This window comes from Pinus tabuliformis, chromosome 6, assembly GCF_031772625.1.
Source record: "Pinus tabuliformis cultivar Carrire ecotype Pingquan chromosome 6, CPIR1, whole genome shotgun sequence".
Lineage (NCBI taxonomy): Eukaryota > Viridiplantae > Streptophyta > Pinopsida > Pinales > Pinaceae > Pinus > Pinus tabuliformis.
Genome location: NC_142292.1, coordinates 1,689,027,002 through 1,689,037,870, shown reverse-complemented (window position 1 = coordinate 1,689,037,870; position 10,869 = coordinate 1,689,027,002). Strand labels below are relative to the sequence as shown.

General features: G+C 39.0%; 2 pseudogenes; both read left to right on the top strand.

Annotated features, from left to right (window-relative positions):
• The first annotated feature begins 421 nt into the window (after positions 1 to 421).
• On the top strand, positions 422 to 2,649 carry LOC149265477 (coatomer subunit alpha-3-like; annotated as a pseudogene).
• LOC149265476 (coatomer subunit alpha-2 pseudogene) lies at positions 2,239 to 3,445 on the top strand (annotated as a pseudogene).
• Positions 3,446 to 10,869: the final 7,424 nt, after the last annotated feature.

Below are 10,869 nucleotides of genomic sequence, written 5' to 3'. Positions count from 1 at the left end.
TTTATGTATTTCAGAGATTGAGAAGCGCTTTGAAACTGATCACCAAGGTTCATTTTTCAGTAGTTCCATGAATTGGACAATTGATATGTGTTTCAATGGATACATTTTTATATCCTGGAATGGTGGGTGTCTAACACCTTGGTGACATGGAGAGGGTCTTGAACACATTGGCGTTGTGTGAGTCCCTCATGTATTTTGAAAAAAATTTCATGGATCAACTAGGAGATTACCTTTACTTGCTATGTATTGTAAAATGTCTGGAAATTACACATGTCTAGTGGCAAGTTTTGTAGTGGTGTCAATTGGGTCTAGCTTGGGTGGCTGGGAAGAGAATGTTATCTTTCCCTGTTTGTGAGTCAATTGTTGTTTGGAGCTCTTCTTCATGAGCTATTAGGAATAGAGTCAATTTTTGTTTGGAGCTATGAGAATATCTCAGTCTTGCTACTGGATGGAGGGTGGGGTGAGAAATTACACGCAAGGAAAAAGGTCGCAAGGTAATCAAACTCTGATACCTAGTTTAAAACCTTCTGAATGGGCGGAGATTGGGCCAGATGATAAGTCCTTGGTGATTTTGGCAGACTTAGAAATGCCTCTCATAGTGCAACCACTTAGCCAAAGGAGAGCTGCAAGAAAAAATCCCACCCTCTCCCATCCTAGGAACAAAGTTATTTTAGAATTGGTAGGTTTAGCGAAGCTTCCCAGCCATGTAGCTTCTTATGTAGACATTGTATGTGTATATTTATGACATCTAAAGAGTAGTGCCTTCGATTGTAAATGATATTAACTGCAAGTCATCTGACATAACAGTCAAAAATACAATTATGAAAAGTTGTTATAACTCCAATTTACTTGTTAATGTTACAGGGAATGTCTTTAAGATCAATATATGGAACTACAATATGCACCGCTGCCTATATCCAGAGAGTTAAGTTCCACAATGAGTATCCTTAGATTGTCAGTGCCAATGACGAATAAACAATAATGATATGGAACTGGTAATCTTGAACTTGTATCTGACCTTACTGGCAACATTTTTTTGTGTAATGTGTGTTTCTTTTCATCATAAGGAAGATTTGGTCATTTGAAGCCCCTTGGATCAGACTGATTGTGTATGGGATATTTGTGCTCCGAGGAGGAAAACCGTCTGCTAATGATATTAAGGTTAACACAAATGAACACAGATATTTTTGGAGAGGGTGATGCTATTGTCAAATATGTTTTGGAATGTCATGACCGTGGAGTGAACTGGGCCGCTGCTTTTCATCCCAGCTTGCCATTGATTGTGTCAGGAGCAGATGGTCACCAAGCAGATTGAATGGCATGCAGATTCAATTGCTTGGTGAAGCTATATCTATTTCATTAGAGATGTATTAACTTTTTTTTTTTCTTTCTTCTTCTTTTTTTTTTTTATTGGTTTAATATATCTTTTGTTTCTTTTCTGTTTGCCTGTTACTCCGCTTTCTTGAGTAGCATCTCAGTTTGCATGTAATTCATTTTTGAAAAGTTAGTTTGTTTTGTTCTCGAATACCAAGGCCTGGCAAGCTGGATAATTTAAGAGGGCATGTGAAAAGTTTGTAGATAATTCATTTGTGAAAAGTTAGTTTTGTTCTCAGAGATCAAGGCCTGGGAAGTTGAATACTTTAGGAGGGCACGTGAAAAATTTGTAGATAATTCACTTGTGAAAAGTTAGTATGTTTTTTATTCTCAGGTACCAAGCTTGGGAAGTTGGATATTTTAACTTTTAAGAGGGCATGTGAACTATATGTCTCATGTGATGTTCCATCCACGCCACGACATTTTTGTTAACATTTAGAAGATAAAAGTATCTGAGTTTGAGATGTATCCAAGTATTGTAGAGGTGTCCAAACATTTCGTAGAGACCATGATTGCTTCTGGATCCTTGTAGCACATCTTGATGTGAATCTTCTTGCTGCTGGGCATGACCGTGGGATGATTGTTTTCAAGTTAGAAAGAGAAAGATCTGCTTTTGTTGTTTATGAGGGCACCCTATACTGCAACAATGAACATTTTTTGTTTGCTCATCAATTTGCAACTCAAAAATACTCTCAACTTATACAGATAAGAAGGGCTGGATCCATGAATTGGATCAAGGATGATGATCATTGTTGTTTAGCCCCATGGAGAATGTTGTCCTAATACGTTTGGATGTTGATGGTGGGTGATATGAACTTATTCTTGGGCCAGAGGATAGTGTTGGGACTTGGGAGAAGTGACGCAATGCAAGAAGAAAAGACAGCGACTTGGAGGACCTGCTGTCTTTTTTGCTTGCAATCAATCGGTAGTCACTGACATGAGTCATAACCAAGTGATAAAAATCGCAGAAATAAGGTGATCAAGAAGTCTAGTTGTCCAGTAACTGTGGATACAATTTTCTGTGCAGGAACATAAAACCTTCTTCTTGGGCCAGAAGATAGTGTTGGGACAGAAGAGTGACACAATGCAGGAAGAAAAGACAGCAACCTTGGTTTGCAACAGAGGATTGTACCTGGGGACCTCCATATTCCATTTGTTAAATACATTTAGTCAGATGACATGGAAAATGTAGCCTTGCTGAGCAAGCATGCAATCATCATTGGAAGCAAGGAGCTTGTACATTGTTCTCTGCATAAGATTATTTGTGTTAAAACTTAAGAGTGGTGCTCGGGGTGACAATTGTGCTTTGTTGTCTTCCAAACAGAAACGGTGGCCTTATTGGAACACTTGATGTTCAAGTATGTATAATGAAGGTGTCTGAGAATTCTGTCAGTCGCATGAATGAGTTGGAAATAACTGTGTCATACAGATTGATGCATGAGTATATATTCAAGCTGGCACTGATAAAAAGGAAGTATGACAATGTTATGAGCATGATTAGGAACTGATTTGTGGATAGGCAGTGATTGCTTAGCTGCATCTGAAGGGCTTCCCAGAGGCGGCACTTCACTTTTTCAAAGATGAGAAGGCATGATCTAACTTAGCAGTGTAGGGTGAAACTATTCAAATTGATGTTGCTTCTGCAAAATAGAGAGATGTTAAGGTCGCTGGTATACACTGGGAACTGAGGCCCTTTGGTAAGGAAATGCTGCCATTGTTGAATATGCTTACCAAAGATTAAAGAATTTTGAAAGGCTTTCATTTTGTATCTTGTCATGGACAATGTTGATAAGTTTTTGAAGATGTTGGGGATTGCATAAATATAAATTGATGTTATGGGTCAGTTTCACAATGCCCATATGTGAGTGCAACAGTTCATGGGCTTACAGAGATTGCTGATATGCTTGTACTTAATTGTTAGGTGGCAATCTGCCCACTCTGCCATCTGGAAAGAAATCATCACTTATTGTGCCTCCATCAATTTGTCACAATCGTGAATGGCTGTTATTGAGGGTTACCAAAGGCCTTTTTGAGGGTGGGTCGCGTAATGCAGGGGTTGCAGTCCATGAAGAAGAGGATGAAGGAGCTGCAGCCAATAGGGGTTAAGACCTTGACACTTCTGGTGGGTTGGATAATGCAGGGGGTGCAGTCCATGAAGAAGAGAATGAAGGAGCTGCAGCCAACAGGGGTTAAGACCTTGACACTTTTGGAGTTGAAAAACAAAATGGCGAGGTTGTAGTGGTCGATGATAGAGAAGTGAGAGGAGACAATGACGATGAGGTAGGATGGGATGTAGAAGCTTTGAACCTCCCTACAGATGTCTAAGCTGCAAATGTTGCAGGTACAACTCATATTGTCATTAGTTACGCCATCACCACGTATGCCAGTAATTCAAATATGGATACAGAAAATCTTTTCTTGCAGGTGAGGATGCAGCTGCTAGTAACATTAATATGGCGATGCAGCTCTCAAGTCAACAACTTGGTATTAAGAATTTCACTCCATTAAAAGTTAAAACCTTTGTTTTTGGATCTTTACATGGGCAGCCATACATACCTCCCTACATTTGTTTCTGCACTGTGGTCTTCTTAGCAATAGAGGGAGGCTAGAGTGAGATTGCTAGCTCAAATGTTAGAGGTCCATGAGCTTTGGAATTTAAGCTTTTTCTATTAGATGAGAAACTTAGACTAGCTTACAAAGCCACAACAGATGGGAAGTTAGCTTACAAAGCCACAGCAGATGGGAAGTTTAGTGAAGCATTAAGGTTATTTCTTACAATCTTGCACGCAATTCCAGTTATTGATGTAGATTTCTTTTAGGAGTTGAGAAGGTGAAGAAATTGATTGGAATTGCTAAAGAATGTGTTCTGGGTCTTCAAATGGGGGTCAAGAGGAAGTTAAGGATCATACTGTCGAACAACAAGAGCTTGCAGCCTATTCTACTCATTGTAACATTCAAAAAGTCCATTTGAGGTTGGCTTTGCTAAACACCATAGGTGTTTGCTAGGGAAATTCAAGTTTTCCAAAACATAAAAGCTTGGTTTTTCAGTACATTTAGCTACAACAACAAGGTCTTCACCATATCATCATCATTCCAGTTGGAAATAAAACACCAGTGATAATTTCTTTTCTATTCACTAGGGATAATGGCCCTTTACAATCCCTGCACAAAATGCCAAATACGAGACAATACTTACAGCTGTTAGCTCTGTATAAACTATAAACTGAAGTCCCAACATGCAATAGCTGTTGTTCCTTTAGCAGCTCCAACAACCAACTCCTTGGACACTTTGGACTGCTCCTAGTGACTTGGCAGCCCTCCTGGCATGCCCTCTGTACACTCAATCAGCAATCTACCCATCTTGCAGTTCTTCAGCTACATCCTGTAGGCCATGGTCTGCTTCCTCAGTCCTCCTGTAGCAGACTTCAAAGCCTTGGCCTACTCCTTTAGTCCTCAGCCGCCTTGCTGTAGCAAGTTCATGCTGTCGCCCCCCATGCACAGAACTCTACAGGGCCACTAACTTGGCTTGATAACTGCTGGCAAATGAGCTCGCTGCAAACCATGCAACAAAGGCCCAGCAAGTTCTGCAGGCATGTGGGAGGTAATTGCAGGATGTTAAAAACACTGAATTATGACTTTAGAAATCCTTTTGTTTTTTTTGGAGCAACTTTTACACCTCTATTCCGTGGTCAGAAGTATGTGTCCTGTCCACATTGTACACCACACTTTATTCCAATCATAAAGGGAAATCTATGTGCTATATGTGAGCTTGCGGTTGTGTTCTGGGTCTTTAGATGCAGTTCAAGAGAAAGGAAGTTAAGGATGATACTGTTCGACAGAAAGAGCTTGCAGTTTATTTTAGTCATAGCAACCTTCAAAAATTCCATTTGAGGTTGGCTTTGCTGAATACCATGGGTGTTTGTTATAAGGGATGGAGCTTTAGTACAACAGCTAACTTTGCTTGATGACTATTGGAAAGTGAACCCCTGCAACCATTCAACAAAGGTACAACAAGTTCTGCAGGCATGCAAAAGGCAACTGTAGGATGCCAAAAAATTGAATTATGATTTTGACTTCAGAAATCCTTTTGTTGGTGGTGTAGCAACTTTTACACCTATATACCATGGTCAATCAGAAGGATGTGTCCTATCCATATTGTACAACATGCTTTGTTCCAGTCATACAAGGAAATATCTGCCCTATATGTGAGCTTTCCATTGTGGGTTCCGATGTTTCTGGGTGCTAAATGTGCATCTTTATTTCAAGAAATTTCATTACCCATGCATATTTCCATATCAATATTGCACTCTCTACCTTTGAGAGCCACGTTGAGAGATATGGCAGGACAATCACTAACAAGTCTTGGACAGACTTGAGGGTCTTCTTAAGAGACTGGAGGAGGTTGTTTATTGATCACTGAAGTGATAGTAGAAGTAAAACTTTCCATGTTTTTTCATTGTTTACAATTTGAAATTTCAGTCTGTGTTTTTGCTTCCCTTTCTCAGTCTCAGACGATGAAAAGTGCCAGTAATTTAGCTTTAGGTCTCGAGAATTTTTGATAGAACCCCCTGGGTGTTTATCCTATCTTTATCATGCAAGTGTTCTAGTGGTTTGCCTGAGTAGAAACAGGCACTAGGGTCTTATTATTCAACACCAGAAATCAATGCAATTGTTTGAATGCTTTTTCATATGTAGGTCCTGTTAGAATCAGAACTGGTCAAATCGCCCCGTTGGACTGGGCATGGTATTGAACCAGCCTGCTAACTAGACTGGTACCTAACCAGTACAGACTGGCCCTAATTGGCTGGACAAGAGACTTAAATTTCTATGAATTTTCTGAATGAATTTTTTTGTACATGCACAACAAAGTTGGTTTATTCTTTTGATGATGACTATAGATGCAAAGTAAACATTTGTGAATTTTTCTGCCTGGAAATAACAATCCTCTCTTAATTATGACTCAAAATTTATAACTCTGAAGTTGTTATGTGTTTGAATGAAAACTATTTTACAAAATGCTTAAAAGAATTGGTTTGCATCTACATAACAGTATTCATGTCTATACTTGTATGTTGGCCATAGGGCTTTAGATTTGGGTTTCTATCTTTGTTTACATGGGTATCCTAAGTTCAGAACATAACATCACTTTTACACTAGAAAGGCTTGGAAATTCTATAGCCAGCTGTTTGTGCTACATGCACTTGAAAAGGTGTCATTTATTTGCTGAAACCAAGGCATCTTTTAATGCAATTGACTCACAGCAGGAAGGAAAGCTATGACACAATTTAGATTTGCATTATTTGTATATTTACCTGTCTATATGCTGAAAATTTAGTAGTGGGGTATATTATATTCACGCTGCCTAGGAAACTTACACCATGTGGCCTCATTCCTAATCTCAAACTAAACCTCGCAGCCAAACACTGCTTCATCTCAGGAACAAATTATAAGGCCTTTAGGGCTTCAACATCTAGGACTCTTTGGTCTTCCTTTTTCTTTGGAGGCAAGGTCATTTGAAAGCACTACTTTCTACACATGTTTTTATTACCAAACTAGGTGCACCAAACCTTTTTTAAATCCCGAACACTAGTAGTAAAATTATAGCATTTCATAGTAAGTCGTCTTCTGTAGCTGATATTAGAGGAAGAGATTGCTGCAGCAGCAGAAGGAGAGATTACCATGGGAAGCAGAGGGTTTCAAGAAACAAAGAACTGATACTGATAAGGGGAGTAGGTCGCTTTTCCAGATCGAAAATGTATCACAAAAGGGTTATTTGGGCCCTCAAGGAAAAGAACGGGGGCAGTTTTTCCCAGCTTGCCAAACAATAAAAAATGTATCACAAAAGAGGTATTTGGGCCCTTAAGGAAAAGAATAGGGCAATTTTCCCCGGCATGCCAAACAACCGCAGGTGCCCAAATCCGATGAAAACCCTCCCAAATTCTATCTTGCAGAAGACGTGCTTGATTAGACCCACTTCCTTTTCACACAGTAAATCAATAGTTTGTTGAGTACCCAGATGCCCAAAAACTGAGACTGCTAAACCTATCAATCGCAATTCTCAAAAAGAGTAATGGGAAATTGGGAATCTAAGGCTTATGATGAAAAAAATCTTAACCTTATGCGTGGCGCCTGCGTCAGAGCTCTGGAATAGTGAAGACAGAGGTAATCAATGGGGAGAAGAGGAACTTAGGTCTTTCAATGTTTTACAATTCTTACACATCCACGCTTTGTTAGGTAAAAGCTGCAAACATGATAGAGCTGTAAACTCTGGCATGCATAAAAAAGGAGCTAGAAAATCCAAAAAAGAGTGTAACCTCGTTGCATAGATGGCAGCTTCAACATTGCCCATTACTTCACTCAGTTAAGCAGCACCCTGTTCTTGGCACTGTCCACATTGCAGACACCAACCCTGATATTGAATCCTTTGGATAAGAGTTAGGTTACAATCCGTTTTCCGTTGTTTTCTGTGGTACCTGCAACTAATACCCTATGCCCAGTGCAATAATTCAATGCCGAAGGTATGGTATGGCAGACGGTGATAGACTGACCAACGGGAAGTAGAAGGGTACTGTTAAAATTGGCAACTAGGGCCAAACTACATGTGGGTCTACTTATTCATGGCAGCTTATATTTTTCCTAGATTACTCTCGTCGAGAGGTGTAGGATTGATCTAAAAATCATCCGATTCCGACATGTATTCATGGAGATAAGAATTTAATTGTGTTATGTGACAATTTGTCAAGGTCGACGAACAACCAAATTACCCCATCTATCTTCAACGTTTTACTATAAATAGAAGAGGTTTGCAAGTCATTTGAGACACACACTCACACCTCTTGTGATCTCTTCCTCCCTACTTGTTTGGGTTTTAGTGGAAGGAGGAGTTCCTAAGAGAATACGCTGCCCTAAGAGAAGATGCCCTAGCTCCTAATGCTGGCATGGATATGAAGGCCTAACGCAGTTATGAAGATAGGCTTTTAACGCTGCCCTAAAGTCCTAAGCCCTAGCTGCACACACAACGATGTCAAGGAGGGCAGTGAAGTGTAAGCCCTCATAAAAGAGGCTTACACTCAGCTTAAGGATAAGCCTAAATGCCCTAGCTACTGGTCACAATTTGTTGTTACAAGAGACCCTCAAAACGCAGTAAAAGAGAGCCTTAATATGATGTCTGAACAACTCCTAATGTTTGCTGTCATAATGGAGACTCTATCCACTGAATTGAGATCTATAAGCTGACCTAATTATAGGGAATACACAGTCACCCTAACGTTGTCCTTGAGTGCCCTAAACATTGTGGCCACAGTCAAGGAGGATGCATATACCTAGCCTTCTATATGCTACTCAGACGCTACCCTAAGTTGCAGGAAGGAGGCCTAGAAGAGGCCCTAATCTCAGGCCTGAAGAAGACTTAATTCGCTGTCATAAATACAACTAACGTTGCAAAGGAAGCCTAACAGTGACAATGTTAATTACAACTGTTCTAAGGCATAGGTAAGTTGGGGGCAACTGTATCTATATTAGAAGTGTGAGGATATCGCTGCCATTTAAGAACTTGGTAGCTAGCTGCTTTGCTAGACTGCAAGCCATAGCAAGTAGGTAAGGCTGTTCCATGATAGTATTGATGAAAGTGCAACATGAATGGTACAACATCATGCAACATGAATGGTGCAGCGTAGTGATGATGAAGTGCAACATGATGGGTGCAACATAATGATGATGAATGGTGTAGCATAATGATGATGAATGGTGCAACATAGGCAACATGACAATGGTGCAACATAATGCTACATAGTGCAACATAGTGATGATGAAGTGCAGCATGATGGGTGCAGCGCAATGATCATTGTATGTAGTATGATGAGTGCAACATAGTGTAATGAAGTGCAACACAATGATGGGTGCAACTCAGTGATGGGAGCAACACAGTGATGGGTGCAGCACAATGATGGGTGCAACACTGTGATGGGTGCAGCATGGTGATGGAATCACCTTGGAGAATCAATTGAAGTAGTATGCCTTCACCTGAGTTCAAATCAGCTACCTCATGTGTTATCTTCTTAGTGAAGATCTCTACTGAACTATTGAAGAACATAAGAAGAATTGGTCAAGGGTTTCCCCACATTAGGGTTTGTCCTTGGATGGTGCCACATCTTGTGTCCTCTTGTCTTGGTTTGTTTTCTGCGATTTATGTTTATGTTATATCTGCATTTTATTATCATGCTAAATGTGATTGCTAATCTAGAATTGATATTGAGCTAATATGGAAAATTGAAGTAAATTTGCTCTCAGCATAGAACATACCTAAAATTAACAGGTACAACTTGCCAGAGAGGAGTAGAAGGTTTCAAAACAGGGCGGGGGATGCCATAAAGAGCTGTAGAAACACGCAGGTAGGAGAAAACATGCCGAAAGCAATTTTGACAAATGGAAAATTTCCATTGGTTAGAAGGGCGAAATTTAAGCTTTCCCATTGGCCGGGGGTAAACAATGTTTGCCCACCACAAGCCAACAAAGAGAACGTCTATCAGCGTAATTATGTAAGAACATGTACAAAGTTATTTTTAAAATTACTAAATTTAGATGTAAATTAAAATGTATGGTTTTTATTTTTTGATGGCTCTAAGTTGAGTTCATGAGCAAGGTCTAGATGCACTCGTAGAGATCTTAAAGGATACAAATATTTGATGTCTTGTCGCTTGTATTTCCCATGCACAAATAATGTCACTAAGTATGAGGCTTTGATACAATGCCTTAAAAAAGTGATAGATTTGGATGTTAAATAGCTCCAACTAATAAGGATTTACAAATAGTTATCAAACATTTAGGAAATTCAATTCATTGTATTTTAATCACCTTAAGAATTATAGAGATGAGGCATCGTTTATTATTTCTAATTTTGAAACATTCAATATTAATTATGTACATTGAAGTCAAAATGCAAATGCAAATTTACTTTCAAACACAACTCCTATATTTATACCATTGGGAAACTTTTCTATGGACATGTTTTCTAATGAACAATTTTCCAGACCTTCTATACCAAACAATATTACAAACTAGATAGTTTTTGATGATGATGCCCCTATTTTAGAATTCCTCACATAGGGAGATACTTTTAGGGGATCAACCATTGATGAAAATTGACATTGTGATCAACAAATTAATATATTGCCTCTAGATGCAAAACCAAAGAGTGAGAACTTATTTCTTAAATATGTGGTTCAAATCTCTGTAACAAATAATACCCACAAAATATTAATCTAGGTATTGGATACGTGCCTATTGAGAGGGCTACATTTTTTCATTTCCTTAAGGAATTATAAAGACTTTTTTCTCGTAGAATTACACTGATTCAAAGACCCATGACACTAAAATCATTTAGGATGTGATATCATTCAAGAAATATATAAATCCTATTCAACAAACATTCTTAGATATGTATGCAACAATATAATAACAAATGAAAATGAATATAAGAGGAAAAATATTTTTTAT